The sequence below is a fragment of the Loxodonta africana genome, chromosome 26 (genome assembly GCF_030014295.1).
Source record: "Loxodonta africana isolate mLoxAfr1 chromosome 26, mLoxAfr1.hap2, whole genome shotgun sequence".
Classification (NCBI taxonomy): domain Eukaryota; kingdom Metazoa; phylum Chordata; class Mammalia; order Proboscidea; family Elephantidae; genus Loxodonta; species Loxodonta africana.
In genome coordinates this window covers 25993466-26011242 of record NC_087367.1, presented here as the reverse complement: position 1 = coordinate 26011242, position 17777 = coordinate 25993466, and positions in this window count along the sequence as shown.

The following is a 17777-nucleotide window of genomic DNA, read 5'->3' as shown; positions in this document are numbered from 1 at the left end:
GGTTGAGTAGACCCAGAGGATTTCAGCCATTGGAAATCCTATGGAGTGCTGTTCTACTCTGACACACAGGAGGTCAGCATGAATCAGAGTTGAGTTGATGGCAGCTGGGCTGTTTTGTTTTGTTTTGTTTGTTTTTCTGCTATGGAGAAGAGGTGCTGGTAATTAAAAAAAAAAAAAAAGCTTACGAGAAAATGCTTTGGATTAAGCCTTCCAAACAAGAGGCATTTATTTTGTCAGACACCCAGAGTTGCCCTTAAAGACAAGCTAGAAGCTCAACTGGACATGAAGGAATGAGGAATGGAGGCATGACAAACTGGGTCACTGATTCTTATGTAACTAGTCTTGACTGGATTAACAAACATGGAGTGATAAACCAGCTAGCACCCGAATCTTACCAGCTACTCTGAAGCCTGCAGATTAACACCGTCCCTGAGGCTCGTGCTGTAATGAGGTCCTTCTGACAATTTACTTTTTTGGATTAAGTCCAAGGTGGAAATGTGCCACACTATAACCGGCATGCTTCCGAGAGATTCCAGAGTAGAGATGATATTACTTATTTAGACTGAAGGTTATCTGCTTGTCCTTCTCCAGATCCCTTCAAGCCAAGAGAAGGGTATCCTCATTAGTGTGAGATGACAAGGGTCTGGTTCCTTTTATTAGTGAGCTTTTTGTGTCTTACATCCTGTGGAAGATCTGAAAAGCCATTTCTTTTGGCCTCTACTTACTGACGTGGAAGTGAGGACAGCTGAAGCCTGGGTTACTGCTTATCCTTGTTGCTATTCATGGAGACTCTTGGGGAAATGTCCAAAAAGCTCTTTAGAGTTCTTGCAATTAATCCTGAAATTCTGGTTGCCACTCCTGGATAGAAACATATGGATCACAAATGGTTTGATTATTATTATTTCAAGAAAAGACTAATGCCTTATAATGGGGGTGTTAGGGAGGTGGGATAACACGGACAGGGAGGAAAAAAATGACATTTTAAAGGAAACTAGTGGGATTTGAGAAGGTCCATACATAACATCTCCCCTTCCCCCATCTGGACATCTGAACTAGTTCAGGGATAGAGAAAAGGCAAAGGGAGATCAAAATAACACCTTTGTTAAAGAAAATGGCTAAGCTGTATGACACGGCTTTAAGTCTATAAGCCAAATGGGCTTGCCTGCTCAGTGCCCCAGAATTAGGAAGCAGTATCTTTATCCACATGATTGTGGGCTGTCTAAGGAAACTTAAGCCTCCCCACTGAGGGACCCAGTAAAGAATGACAGAGGAAAGCAGAAAGCCAGCTTTTCAGGGGAGGCTGGTTCCATGGAGTCATTAACAAGTAAAACTTCCTGAGTCTTTACTCAGAAAATGGGAGGGAGGAGGGGCCTGGGCTGCATATGTCCAATTCCCTTCTCTTAGTTACCATTGGGTAACTCATCTCACCTTCATGGGGCATTAGGGGCAAAAAAAGGAGTAAGGGGGTTTAGGGAAACCCTTGCTCCTAGAAACTAAAAAAGTAAGGAGTGAGTGCTCAACCGTTAATAGGAAGGTAAATAGTTAAACTTATCTTCTTGAAACATACAGCCACTTGAGCACTGGAAGCCAGAAAAAATTCCTAGTTGTGTTCCTTTGGGTGACTCCTCCAGTGGAAACCTGTGGTGTGCAGAAATTCTTCACTGAGACCAGAGTTCTCACAGGGTTAGAGCCTCATCTATCTCTAGAGGACTCAAAGATATGTGTCCACAACCTCAAATCTGCCATGGATACATATGATGAAGGCAGCCCTGAATCTGAGTTTGATTTATGTGGAGTCTGGCATTTTTCATCATTGATGCTCACCATGACTGCACTTAGAATCATCTGGAGTTGGGGGAGATTTTAAAAACTGTGGATGCCTGAGCTCCTCCTCATACTAGGCATATTGGAAACTCTGCGAATGGCCTGGTGTGGATAGCTTTTAAAAGTGAACCAGGGGATCTTAATATGCAGCCAGGATTGAGAATCATTGATGTAGATGGTTTCCTTTGAGTGTTGATAATCCACTGCTTCTCAGGTGGGCAGAACCCTGAAGCAGGCAATGTATAATGTGGCTAAAACTGCTCTGGAGTCGGGCTGCTTGAGCTTGAATCTCAATTCTCCTCCTTACTGAATGTTGGTAAATTAACTAACTTTTCTTAGTCTCCAGTTTGACCAAGGTCATCCATAAAAGAGAATCTACTCGGGTGAGCATGGCTGTGCTGGCTTGGTCTTCAGCATTTATGATAGTCAACCCCAGAGGTGTTCCTTCTGTTTCATCCATCACCGTTTCATTTCTGTTACAAATGGCAGTGGCACACAGCTCTTCCATGCAGACACTGGGGATATGCTCCATGCCAGAAATTGAAATAGAAGGTACCATCCAAAAGTCCAGAGCTGAGTTTCCTTTGATTCCACCCATTGAAAAATGGAGCTGCATAGACCGGTTTCACTCACTGCCCTGTGGTATAAACGTTTCTTTTGGCTTATTCATAGTATTCACATTTAATTAGTTGAGCTTTTATACTCTCGCATAATTAATTGCTGGTCCATATCACAGCTATCTAGCCTATAAGGACCATGACTTCTTGATCTTTTCTTCAGAAAATCACACACTGGTGCTCAATCAATAAATAGTTCTTGATTATGGAAGTGATGATGATCTTGGAAGAACCCTGCTTATATAACTAAGAACTTCTAATCTTACACCTGAAAGGGACCTTAGAGATCCAACCTCATTCTTTAAGATGAGCAATCCAGGTCTTATGGCTGAAAGGCAACTCGCCAAGGGCCACACAGAGATTAGACTCCAAAGTGAATCTTCTGCTTTAAGTCTGTTCTTTCCCCTTTATCACATTCCCTCTCTAAGTGCCTTTATAACCTTCTCTCTCTCTCTTGTCTAAATCCACATCGTTCTGTTTTCTCTCTCTGCCCCCAAATGCTCTAAATATGTGAAGAAAGTAAATGCAGGAAACATCTGAATATAACCCTCTGGCTTCTGTGTTTAGATTTCTCTGGAGGATTGGTTTTATTGCTCTCTAGCTTGTTCCTCTATCAACTTCAAGAGGAAAAGAATCCCTATGCTTTTGAACCAGCAACAGGCCGGTACACTCTACCATACGCCCCTACAGCCAGGCAGAGCCAACCACAACCCAAGGGCAACGATTCTTCCATCCTGCTCCCAGGAATAGAGTCCAGGTCAAGACAAGCAGACCTGCAGAGGGGTGACCCCTCAGCCCAGGCAGCCAAAGCAATATCTGTCATTGCTGTAGTTGGCTTTAAGCCTAGTGCCTTCACTGTCTGCCTTGATGGCTTTAGCTGTTAAAACTCTGTACAAAGGAAGCTCTCACAGGCTCCAGCCATGGAAGCCCTCTTGCCTTGGTTTCAGGAAACTGGGGTGAAATGGGCAGAACAAGAGTTTGTCCAAAGACCAAGCAGGACAGGAGGTTCCCACCATTTGGAAATCTATCTGTGTGTTCCTGAGACTTGCAGAACAAAGACCTACACATGGTTATTTTGGCAAGAACAGGAAGGTTTAGATTATCCTTTTCCACCCCATGAAAGTGGCCACCTAAGACGTGAGTGCTGAAGGAACATCTGTTTTAGCGCTAACAGAGCGTCTGTAAGGGCCTCACCGTGGTCTTCACTGCACAGCACAGGAATAGCAATGGGAGAGCTGCAGCTGTCGGATGCACACATAGTTCAAGGTTTTGCCTCTCCCTTTCATCTTCAGTATTTCCAAAGTGACAGTGGACGTTGAGTGTGCTCTGATGCCTTCAGGTCCCACCAGCAGCTCTGAAGTATCTTGTAAGGCCACATCTTGCCTCCCTAAGATGTTATTTTTGGAGAGGGCATTTGGGGAATGACAAAATCAAAATATCCAGCAAGAGTCTTTGCATGTCTTTTGTGCATCGGGTGCCTGAGTGAAGGAATTGGATCAGGCAACATATGCTGCATGTAGGACGGCTTTCTCCATCTGGTGCCCAGGTGTGAGGGTTCACCCCTGAGTCCCAGCTACAGATATCTGTTAGTAGGGAGAGGAAGACAAATCCCAGTTCACCTACTATTTTTCCACAAAAATGGTATTAGCCATTGATGTGCAAGGTCAAGGTCCACTTTAGTTTTATTTGTAGATCAAGTTTAGCTACAATTAAATAATTGAACACACTAAGCAGGGGACCTGCGTTCAATTCCTGGCCAGTGCACTTCATTCGCAGCCACTATCCATCGGCCTGTGGTGGCTCTAGTGTTGCTATGATCTGAACAGCTTTCAGAGGAGCTTCCAGACTAAGACTGACTAGGAAGAAAGGTCTGATGATCTACTTCTGAAAACCAGCCAGTGAAAACCCTGTGGATCACAAGAGTTCCATTCTCCAACTGACCATGGAGATGGTTCAGGACTGGGTGGCATTTTGTTTCACTGTGCACGGAGTCACCATGAGTCAGGGGACAACTCAACAATAGCTAGCAATGACAACCTCTGAGTACTGTTGTGATGACTAAGAAGAATGGTTGTAAAAAAATAACATATCACAAGGAAGCTACATCGTAAAAGCACAAGTCACTGGCTGCTATCATTATTATGGATTTTAGAGATGTGGACTACTCTCTGTTGTTGTTGTTAGGTGCCGTCAAATCTGTTCCCTCTCACAGTGACCTCATATAAAACAGAACGAAACACTGTCCAGTCCTGCACCATCATCAAAATCGTTGTAGTCCATTGTTGCAGCCACTATGTCAATCCATCTCGTTGAGGGTCTTCCTTTTTTTCGCTGACCCTCTACCAAGCATGATATTCTTCTCCAGGGACTGGTTCCTTCTGATAGCAAGTCCAAAGTAGGTGAAACAAAGTCTCACCATCCTCCCTTCTAAGGAGCATTCTGGCTGTGCTTCTTCCAAGACAGATTTGTTTATTCTTCTGATAGTCCATGGTATATTCAATATTCTTCGACAATACCATAATTCAAATACATCAATTCCTCCTTATTCATTGTCCAGCTATTGCATGCATATGAGGAGATTGAAAACACCATGGCTTGGGTCAGGCACACTTTAGTCCTCAAAGTGACATCTTTGCTTTTTAACACTTTAAAGAGGTCTTTTGCAGCAGACTTGGCCAATGGAACACATCATTTGATTTCTTGACCGCTGCTTTCATGGGCATTGACTGTGTATTCACGTGAAATGAAATCCTTAACAACTTCAGTATTTTCTCCATTTATCATGGTATTTCTTATTGGACCAGTTGTGAAGATTCTTGTTTTCTTTATGATAAGGTGTAATCCATACTGAAGGCTGTGATCTTTGATCTTCATCAGTAAGTGCTTCAAGTCCTCTTCACTTTCAACAAGCAAGGTTGTGTCATCTGCATACTGTAGGTTGTTAATGAGTCTTTCTCCAGTCCTGATGTCCCATTGTTTTGCACATAGTCCAGCTTCCATCTTATTTGTTCGGCATACAGATGGAATAAGTATGGTGAAAGGATACAACTCTGACACACACCTTTCCTGATTTTAAACCATGCAGTATCCCCTCGTTCTATTCAAACAACTGCTTCTTGGTCTATGTACACGTTCCTCATGAGCACAATTAAGTGTTCTGGAATTCCCATTCTTTGCAATGTTATCCATAATTTGTTATGATCCACACAGTTGAATGCTTTTGCAAGGTCAATAAAACACAGGTAAACATCTACAAGACCCCTTTCCAAATACCTCCAGTGGTAGGCAACTTACTATACCTAGAGCTGCTTGTTCTATCTTTTCCCATCTTTCACTGTTAGAATGTCCTCATCTTGAACCAAAATCTCACTCCCTTTATCTTCTGCTGTTTGATTTTTATCTACTTTCTAGAGGCACAGGGAAAAAATCAAATCCCTTTCCATGGCAGTGACTGGACCACTGCATTTCACAGCTCTAAGGGGCACTCTTCACATTGCAATCTGTGTAAATAGTGCCCCCTGGTGTAGTACTGACTGGACACGCAAGTAGGGAGGATGGAAACCAAAAAAACCAAACCCGTTGCCACAGATTCAGACTCATAGTGACCTTATAGGACAGAGGAGAACTGCCCCTTAGGGATTCCAAGGAGTGCCTGGTATATTTAAAATGCCGACTTTTTGGTGAGCAGCTGAACTCTTAACCACTACACCACCAGGGTTTCCAGCGAGGGCAAGGATTGTGGAGAGTCCAGCCATATTCTTTTCCCTGAAAATCCCCAGTTAGGTAATTGATCACACTAATGCTCCACCTTCTTATCACAAAGCAGCTATAATTCTATCAATGCTTCTTCACAGGACACAACTTCACGTCAAACCCATTACCCCGTGGACCATGTTCCTCTTAAAGTTAGGCGTCCAGAACAAAATCAACATGCCAGTGTGACCATAGCCAAAAAAAAAAAAGCCAAGTAGAGTGAAATTTAACCTTCTTCGTTTTTCTAGGTACCATACTTAAGAGTGCCACTGTAAAAATACAAGTCAACCTTAGCACTTGTAGTAGGTAAAACAGTGTCCCCCGAAAATGCGTGTTTACCTGGATCCTCAGAGTGTAAACTGATTAGGAAATAGGGTCTTTGCAGATGTAATTAGTCAAGTTAAGGTAAGGTCATACTAGATTAGGGTGGTGCCTAAATCTAATGATTGGTGTCCTTATAAGAAGAGTAGACGTGTGGAGACACAGACATACGAGGAAGAAGGCCAAGTGAAGCTGGAGACAGAGATTGGAGGGACGCAGATACAAGCCAAGAAATGCCAAGGACTACTGGGAACAGCCTTTTTTGTTGTTTTTGTCTTTTCAAACTGTCTTTATTGGGAGTTCCCTGTGATACATCTGTGTTTTAAATATTTTGATGACTCTTGTCAAGTCTTAAGCAAGAAAAGAGGCAAAGAAGGATTCTTTTCTAGAGCCTTCAGAGGGAGCATGGCCTTGCTGAGCCCTTGGTTTCAGACTTCTAGCCTATAAAACTACGAGAGAACAGGTATCTGTTGTTTTAAGCCACCTGGTTTGCGACAAATTGTTATGGCAGGAAACCCTCCAGGTGTAGTGGTTAAGAGTTTGGCTGCTAACCAAAAAGTCAGCAGTTTGAATCCACCAGGAGCTCCTCAGAAACCCTATGGGGCAGTTCTATTCTGTCGCTATGAGTTGGAAGTGACTCAACAGCAACGGATGTGGGTTTTGTTTGTTTAGGAAACTAATAAATACAATATTTAACATCTATAGCAATTATTTTTGGACAGTCATTTTGGCATTTGCTTAAATATTGTCCTGCAACATTTATTTGTTTTGAATTGCTATGTATACTTTTTATTGTTATTCCACTTTTTATATGTTTTTGTCTTTTCAAACTATCTTTATTGGGAGTTCCCTGTGATACATCTGTGTTTTAAATATTTTGATGACTGTCGTTAAGTCTAGTGCAGTGTCTGGGTCAATAAAAATGTATCTGACTTGAATATTTAAGTAGAACAAAAGCAAAGGGACAGTGCTTAGTAAAATTTAATATAGCCACTGTGGCAACACAATAAATCCATTTTGTGTGCGCTTGGATATTCCTGGGATAAAGTGCCCTTGAAGAAATGGTGGTAAGTTTTTGTTTGGCTAATGAATCATACTTCCCCAAACTGCAAGCATGACACTTATGGGAGCTCTTAGTAATAATTTTTCACGTGTGGTTTTCTCTCATATTTTTTATATATGCAGTGATTTCCAAACTATGCTCTGTGGGTCTTACGAAGTTCCAAAGGGATGTATCAGGGATGGGGTTGGGGGGGCAGAAAGAAAGGGAACAAAGGGTGAGGCTCCCATCAGCCCTCTATTTCACCCAGAGCTGCTGGCTTTTAGTTGTAATGTGTACTGGACTTCCCTGTGTATTTCCTTTGGAAAAAGAATAAGTTTGAAAACTACCAGCTAAGCCACTCCCTGGACATCTCAGAGGGGTGGAGAATATGATCACTTCCATGTTTCTTCTCACTAGGTAAAATGAACTTAAAAAAGAGTCAAAAGTAGATTTCAAGTGCTCAAGTTGGCGCTTTGGGATGTAAAACTCTCAACATCCCTGATCTAAAGGCAAAGTAAATCACACTGGCACCATCTGGGTTGGCATCATCTAAGTTGGCCCCTGTGTAGAGGTGTTAGTTAAGCACACCTCCCCCCCCCCCCCCGCCGCCACCACCACCAAGACATGGCTGTAGATCGAACTCAGACCTGGAGGATCCTTGGGGTTTTGACAAACACCTTCTAAATCGTGCTTTGGATTTGTGATTTAATTTACTTCAGAACACTTTAGAGAGTTCATGGAGAACTCTAACCCTCCTTTTCTGATGGCAGGAAAGAAGGGGATCTATTCTGCTTTCTGAAGAAGATGAGCCCGTGGGTTTTGCTTATTCACAGATGAAAGACATATATTCCTTTCAAAACCCTTGGGACATACAGTAACCCACCCACTTTTTATGCTTATGGAGTTCTTTGGAAAGGAGGGAGCCCAGTTTTAACTTGTTTAGTCTTGTAGCTGAAGCCTTTTGAAATGTATGAAACTCAAAAATCCTGAGTTGGAGCCTCATTTTTGTGTAGATTGAGCATTGTCTTAGGTGAAGCCTCCCTGGTGTGTGAATTTTCTAAATTTTTGGCAGGTTTGCCTTTATTTCTGTGAGATAAGCCTCCTCACTGTGTTTTCCAGTTACTGTGTCCTCATGAGAATGTACTTTTCGGGAGAATAAGCTATTGTCAGTCTTCATTCAGTCAGAGTGGCCATTTTTCCTTGATACCGTTCATTGTTTCCAGGTATTACTGGCTCCCTGCTTTTCTAGCTTCTAAACAGTAAATAGTGCCTTTGGAATAAAAAAAAAAAAAATTTTTTTTTTTTTTTGGAATAAAGACTAATTCATTGCAGTGGCACTTTTCAGGAGACTGAAACCCCCATAAATTATTCTTACCCTGCATTCAATCTTAGGGCCCAGTCATTGCTTCTACATGTAGCAGGTGGACTCCACTGACGGAAACAGTTCTGCAGTACTCAGGGCAGCTGCTTCTGCTGCTTAGCTTTTAGAACTGCTTTTTTTTTTATAATGAAGAATACATAGTAGTGATAATTTTCCTGAAATTCAAATTCATTTGATTTTATTTATTTGGCTTGTAAGTACTGCTTTTGCAGTAATGAAGAATAAATTGCAGTGGTAATTTTCATGAGATAAAAAAATCCCTTGGTTTTATTTATTTGGGCTGTAAGTACTGCTTTTGTAGTAAAGAAGAATGCATCGTACCATGTTTTGAAAAGTTTCATTAACAATGCTAAGGGCCACATAAACCAGGACTACTTCAGCCTGGACCAGAAGAACTAGATGGTGCACGGCTACAACAGATGACTGCCTTGACAGGGAACACAACAGAGAACCCCTGAGGGGGCAGGAGAGCAGTGGGATGCAGACTCCAAATTCTCATAGAAAGACCAGACTTAATGGTCTGACTGAGACTAGAAGGACCCTGGGGGTCATGGCCCCCAGAACTTCTGTTGGCCCAGGACAGGAACCATTCCCAAAGACAACTCTTCAGACAGGGATTGGACTGGACAATGGGATAGAAAAAGATGCTGGTGAAGAATGAGCTTCTTGGATCAAGTAGACACTTGAGACTATGTTGGCATCTCCTATCTGGAGGGGAGGTGAGTGGGTAGAGGGATTTATAAGCTGGTGGAATGGACAAGAAAAGAGAAAGTAGAGGGAAGTAGTGGGCTGTCTCATTAGGGGGAGAGCAATTAGGAGTATATAAAAAAAAAAATAGCAAGGTGTATATGAATTTTTGTATGAGAGACTGACTTGATTTGTAAACTTTCACTTAAAGCACAATAAAAATATTTTTAAAATAATAAAAATGTTAAGAAGGAGACTAAAATAAAATGTATGTGCAGCCTTTGCCAAGTGCCTTCATGTTTTGCAAATTTTCAAGAAATAAAATTAAAAAAAAATTTTAAACCCAATTTTTATGTCATCCAGGGTCTGCTGAGTCACTGTGATCCCAGATAATGGGAATCAAAACCTATAATGCATAACAAAAATTCTGAATTGGTCCTTTAAGCAGCATGCCTTCATTAGTGAAAACATGTTGTTGTTAGGTGCTGTCAAGTCAGCTCTGACTCATAGTGACACTATGTACAACAGAACGAAACACTGCCGGGTCCTACACTATCCTTACAATCATTGTTATCCTTGAGCCCATTGTGCAGCCACTGTGTCAATCCATCTCATTGAGGGTCTTCCTCTTTTTCACTGACCCTCTACTTTACCAAGCATGATGTCCTTCTCCAGGGACTAGTCCCTCCTTATAACATGGCCAAAGTACATAAGATGAGTCTTACCATCCTTGTTTCTGGAGCATTCTGGCTGTAGTTCTTCCATGATAGATTTCTTCATTCTTCTGGCAGTCCATAGTATATTCAATATTTTTTGCCACCACTATAATTCAAAAGTGTCAATTCTTCTCCTGTCTTACTTATTCATAGTCCCGCTTTTGCATGCATATGAGGTGACTGAAAATACCATGGCTTGGGAGGCAGAGCCAACATGGCACTAGACAGAGCACCATGCCATCCTTCTGCAGCAAAGACCTGAAAAACTAAAACAGATACAAACGTCAATTCTGGAATCCTAAGCATTAAATGAAGGAATAAAGAACTTGATCAAGTACAGAGTGGAAGAAGAAACTGACAGAGCATAGGACAGAGCAAGGAAAGAAAGCTATGGAGTGGAGATCCTCTGCCAGCTAACATGGCAGAGCTTCACCATCTTGGAGCACAGCCAGCAACAACCCTAGACTGGGAGTACAGGAAGGCAACTTCATGGAGCTCCCAACAGGAGACAGAGCACCCAGTAACCAGAGACACATGCTTTCCCACCCCTCACCCTTTTGCCCTGTATCCTGCCTCCACTGTTCTCAAGAGGCCACCATTGCACCCTGTCTACGCCACCCTCATGGGCCAGCTCCCTCAGCACCATTTTTTTCTCTCTCTTTCCCTTTCTCCTTCTCACCTAGCCTTATGGGCCTTCTCCACCCCTTCTCAACTAGCTGTACCACACCATGCAGCAAGAGAGACACCAGCTCACTGCCACCCCAGTTCTGCCACAATCCCACGGCTGGCTCCCTCAGAGCCCTCTTCATTTTTTTCTCCTCTCTCCTTCCCTTCTTTCCTTTTCTCTCACCTGCCCACCTAGCCCCATGCACAGCCTCCACCCCTTCTTGACAGGCTGTGTGGTACAGCTCAGCTACAGAACCACTGGCACATGGCTGCCCTGGGTCTAACCCTCCCTCCCACCTGCTGGCTTCCACAGTGCCACCATTTTTTCCCTTTGTTTCTCCCTCTTCTTTCTTTTCATTTTCTCTCCCACCTAGACCAGCACATCACATCCCCTCCCTTCCAACTGGCCCTTAAGGCCGCCCCCCCAGTAGCCAGCTCCCATTGAGCCTTTTTTTCTTTCTTTCTTTTATCCCTTTCTTGCTTTTCTGTCCCCCTCCTGTCTACCCTCTTTGCTACCTCTGCCCTTTTCTGACAGGCCATGCTGTGTCACTCGGTGAGAGACACTGGCTTACCACCACCCCCAGTCCATCCTACCCCCACTGGCCAGTTCCCTCAGTGCCATTTTTTCTCCTCTCTCTTTCCCTTTATTCTTTTTCTTTTTCCTTCCCACCTAGCCCTGTGCACCACCTCTCCCCCTTCCTGACCAGCTGCACTGCAGTGCCCAGTGAAAGAGAAACCACCTGGCCCCTACCCCTACCAACCAACTTCCTCAGTGCCATTTTTTTAATTATATTTTTCCTTCTTTCTCTTTCTCTCCCTTCCTTTTCTTTCTCCTGTCCACATAACCCATGTACCATGTCTGTCCCTTCTCTATGGGCCAGGCCATGCCACTAGAATAGAAAGCCACTTGGACACAGACTCCTTCGGTCCACCCTTCCCCTATCTACCAGCTTCTGCCATGTTGCCATTTTATTGTCTTTTCATGTTTTTCCTTTCTTTCTTTTCTTTATTACTCCCACCTAGCCCCATACACCACCTCTACCCTATCCTACCAGGCCACACCTTGCTGCCTTGGTGAGAGAGCTGCTGGCCTATGGTCACCCCACCCTTACTTGCTGGCCCCTGCTGCACTTTTTTTTTTTTTTTTTTTGCTTTTATTTCTCTTTCTTCTTTCTTTTCTTTATCCCCCGCACCTAGTTCCACATATCACACCCCCTCCCTTCCAATCAACCCTCAGGTACACCCTGCCCCCACTTGCCAGCCCATACCACACTGTCTTTCTCTCTCTTCCTTCTCCCTGGGACCTAGTCCCAATTCTACTACCCCCTTCCATGTTTTGGCCCCCAGGCCTACCCAGCCACCAACTGTCGGTCACTTTTTTTCTCTGTCTTTTCTACCTCCTCTCGACCTAGCCCTGTATGCCACCCCCACTTCCCACAGCTCCCAACATGCAGCTGTGGCTAGAGAACCCCCAGTGCTCAGGCCAGCCACCACATCTCAGCCTGCAACATCCCTCACTCCCACCACTTGACCAGTTGCTGAACAGTGGAAAGGGAACCTGTATCACCCCCCATTTGAGACCCTCGCCTATCTTGCAAGGGGTTGGGAAAGCTCCCACACTTCTGAACCAACATCAGGAGACAGACAGTGCCCTCACAGTCTGTCTTCAGCCATCTCACTAAACCAGTGTACAGCGAAGCAGGCTTACCCAGCCTGTTGCTGTCCTGCCCACCCAGATAAGGTGATAAGAACTACCATGACCACAGGCAAGCAAGCAGCAAAACACACCTGGCCCACCCACCCTGCCGTATAAAAACAAAACAAAAATCAGGGCAAAAAAATGAATATACAATCAATATATAAAGAAAATCATAACTTAATGTCTTGGAGACAGCAGACAATATCGAAACATCTAAAAAAGCAGAACAAAATGGCTCCAGCAAATGACCAAAATAAAGAATCAGGTGACCTTCCAGTAGAACAAAAGGCATTGGAACTACCTGATATGGAATTCAAAAGACTAACATTTAGGACTGTCCAAGAGATAAAGAAAGAAATGAAGGAAAGCACAGACAAAACCAATGAAAACAACCAAAATCAAGGAAAACACAAACAAAACAATAGAAGAATTCAGGAGACTAATACAAGAAAAAAAGTTGAAATAAACAATTAGAAATCATACAAAAACAGCAACTAGAAATCCAAAAAGATAAGCAACAAAATTTTAGAAATGACACCTCAATAGAAAGTTTTGGGAGAAAATTTGAAACAGTGGTGATATTGAAGACAAATCCATGGATGCCGTTTCAGGAATATCAACTAATAAAATGCCGGTTCAAACTTAGGAAGGTAAGGATAAATTTCAAGGTAACCACAAAGAAAATTAAACCTACTCATCAGAATAAAAAAGAAGAAAAGCATAAAGATTCAGTAAACACAAAATCTGCAATAACATAAGAAAAGAAAATCCACAACAAAAGGAACTCAGCACAGAAGAGTAAGAGTAACAAAGAAAATGTTGGCAATACAAAAAAAAAAAAAAAGCACACTGTGACTGAAATACTCATTTCTATTGATAATCACACTGAATGTAAATGGTTTAAATGTGCCCATAAAAAGACAGAAAGTGGCAGAATGGATAAAAGTACATGAACCATCAATATGCTGTCTACAAGAGACATGTCTTAGACACAAAGACATAAATTTACTAAAAATCAAAGGATGAAAGAAATATATCAAGCAAATGGTAACCATGAAAAGGCAGGAGTGGCAATACTAATCTCAGATAGAATAGACTTTAAGGCAAAAATCAACAATAAAAAACAAGGAAGGACATTACATAATGATTAAATGGACAATCTACTAACGAGACATAACCTTAAAAAATATCTATACACCCAATGATAGGGCCCCAAAATACACAAAACAAACTCTAACAGCACTTTAAAGAGAAATTGACAGTTCCACAATAACAATAGGAGATTTCAACACGCCACTCTCTGTAAAGGACAGAACATCTAGAAAGAAATTCAACAGAGATACAGAGGATCTAAAGACCCAAATAAAAAAAAAAATCACCTCATAGACCTACAATGAACACTTCACCAAATAGCAGCAAAGTATACATTCTTTTCCAACACACATGGAACATTCTCCAGAATAGACCACATTTTAGACCAAAAAGAAACACTCAATAAAATCCAAAACATCAAAATAATACAAAGCATTCTCTCTGACCACAGCACCATAAAAGCAGAAATCAATAACAGGAAAAGAAAGGATTAAAAAATTAAATACTACAAACTGAATAACACCTTGCTTAAAAACAGCTACATGATAGAAGAAATCAAAAAAGGAATAAAATAATTCCTAGAATCAAATGAGAATGAAAACATCTCATGCCCAAACTTTTGGCACACAGCAAAGGCTGTGCTCAGAGATTAATTTGTAGTGATAAAAACAAATATTAAAATGAAGAACAGGCCCAAATCAAAACTTTAGGCCTACAACTTGAAAACATACAAAGAGAATGGTAAAAGAAGCCGACAGCCACCAGAATAACGGAAATAATAAAAATTAGAGCAGAAAGAAATGAAATAGAGAATAGGAAAAAAAAAAAAAAAATCAGTGAAACCAAAAGTTGATTCTTTGAAAAGATCAACAAAATTGGCAAACCATTGGCCAAGTTGACAAAAGAAAAACAGGAGAGAAAGCAAATAACACAAATAAATGAGGGACATTAAACAGACCCAGCTGAAATAAAAAGGATCATAACAGAATGCTATGAAAAATTGTACTCCAACAAATTTGAGAACCTAGAGAAAATGAAACAAGTTTCTAGAAACACACTACCTAGCTAAACAAACATAATACAAGAGAAAATCTGAACAGACCAATAACAAGAGAGGAGATTGAAGAGGTAATTAAAAAAAAAAAAAAAATTCCCAACAATAACAAAAGAAAGCCAGATAGCTTCACTGGAGAATTCTATCAAATATTCAGCGAAGAGCTCACACTAGTACCACTCAAACTATTTCAGAGCATAGGTAAGTAAGGAATACTCCTCAGTTCATTCTATGGAGCCAGTATAACCCTGATACCAAAGCCACGAAAAAAGAAAATTACAGACCAATGTCTCTCATGAATATATATGCAAAAATTCTTAACAAAATTCCAGCCAATAGAATTCAGCATCATATCAAAGAAATAACACACCATGATCAAGTGGGATTCATGTCAGGTATGTAAGGTTGGTTCAACATTAGAAAGTCAATCAACATAATCCACCACATAAATAAAACAAAAAAATCAAACGATCATTTCAATCGATGCAGAAAAGGCATTTGATAAAGTCCAACACCCATCCTTGATTAAAAAAAAAATTCTCAGCAAAATAGGAATAGAAGGGAAATTCCTCAACACAATAAATGACATCTTGCAAAACAAATGGCCAGCATCATTCTCAAGAGACAGAGGCTGAAAGCGTTCCCCTTGAGAACAGGAACAAGACAAGGATTCCCTTTATCACCACTCCTATTTAATATTGTGCTGGGAGTCCTAGCTAAAGTAATAAGGCAAGAAAAAGAAATAAAGGGCATATACATTGGTAAGGAAGAAATAGAAATATCCCTATTTACAGATGATATGATACTATACACAGAGAATCCCAACGATTCCACAAGAAAACTACTGGAAAGATTCAGCAGAGTAGCAGGATACAAGATTAATATACAAAAATCAGTTGGATTCCTATACACCAACAAAGAGAACTTCAAAACGGAAATCAAGAAAACAATATCATGTATAATCACCCCTAAAAAAAAAAAAAAATTCAAGAATAAATTTGACCACGAATGTTAAAGAGCTATACAAAGAAATCTACAAAACACTACTGCAAGAAACCAAAAGCCCAAAACCCATTGCTGTCAAGACAATTCCAAGAAACCAAAAGAGGCCTACATAAATGGAAGAATGTACCATGCTCATGGATAGGAAGAATCAACATTGTGAAAATGTCAGTTCTACCCAAAGCAATCTACAGATATAATGCAATCCCAATGCAAATACCAATAGTATTTTTTAAAAGGATGGAAAAACTATTTACTAACTTTATTATGGAAAGGAAAGAGACCTTGGATAAGTAAAATATTACTGAAAAATAACAAATTAGGAGGCTTCACACTACCTGATTTCAGAAACTACTATGCAGCCATGGTACTCAAAACAGCCTGGTACTGGTACAATGACAGACACATAGACCAATGGAAGAGAGTTGAGAACCCAGACACAACCCAGACATAAATACATCTACCTAGGGTTGTCTGATCTTTGCCAAAGTTTGAAAGTCCATTAAATGGGGGAAAAGACAGTCTCTTTAACAAATGGTGCTGGCAAAATTGGGTATACATCTGTAGAAAAATGAAACAGGACCCATACCTCAGACAATACACAAAAACTAATTCAAAATAGAATCAAGGTCATATTTTCCAACTAGTGATGTTTCTTCTTGTTTCCAGCTTTCACATTCCAATCACCAGTAATTATCAATGCATCTCGATTGCATGTTTGATCAATTTAGGACAGCAGACGTTGGTAAAAATCTTCAACTTCTTCATCTTTCGCCTTAGTGGTTGGTGTGTAAATTTGAATAATAGTCATATTAACTGGTCTTCCTTGTAAGCATATGGATATTATCCTAGCACTGACAGCCTTGTACTTCAGGATAGATCTTGCAATATTCTTTTTGATGATAAATGCGACACCATTCCCCTTCAGTTTGTCATTGCCTGTGTAGTAGACCATACGGTTGCCTGATTCAAAATGGCCAACACCAGTCCATTTGAGCTCTCTAAATGCCTGGGATATTGATCTTTATGTGTTTCTTTACATTTCTGAGGACTTTTAATTCTCCTAGATTCATACTTCATACATTCCATGTTCTGAATATTAATGGATATTTGGAGCTGTTTCTTCTCATGGCACATCAGCAAATGAACGTCCGGAAAGCTTGACTCTATCCACGCCATTAAGGTCGACTCTAAGTTGATTAGGCAGCCTTCTAACCTAAGGGGCTCTTCTTCTGGCACTGTATCAGGCAATGTTCTGCTGCTATTCATAAGGTTTTCATTGACCGATATTTTTTTTCAGAAGTAGACTGTCAGATCCTTCTTCCTAATCTGTCTTAGTCTGGAAGCTCTGCTGAAACCTGTTCACCAAAGGTGGCCTTGCTGGTACTTGAAATACCGATAATGTAGCTTCCAGAATCACAGCAACATGCAAGCCACCACGGTATAACAAACTAAAAGACGAGTGGTGGAATGAAAACACAAAGCATCAACAAAAATTTCAAAGGAGAAAATAATTGAGTCTTGAAAGGAATATCTGAAAATGGGTCATTTACTTATCCCAGTTGTTGGTCTCCTCTGGACAATTTGCAAAGAGGAAAGGGTAGGTGGGTAGACATATTTCCTTTCTCCACACCTAGCCAGATTCCTGGAGGCCCGTGATTGGAGAGACATGGTAGGGCACCTGGCAACCACCTTCAATCCCCAGATTACAGTTTGTGGCTGTAGGGCCTCCTCTAAGAATCATATTTTAAAAAGAATTTGAGGATCAGGCCAAACTTCTCACCACTTTATATGAGCTATAAATATTTAGGAATATCTTAACTCTTGGTTTCATGTTGTAAGTGTAGATGGCAGAATTTCCCACACACTTGCTTAACACATGAGGATTTCTGCTCCCAAGTTTAAAGTAAAGAATTTGTTGGG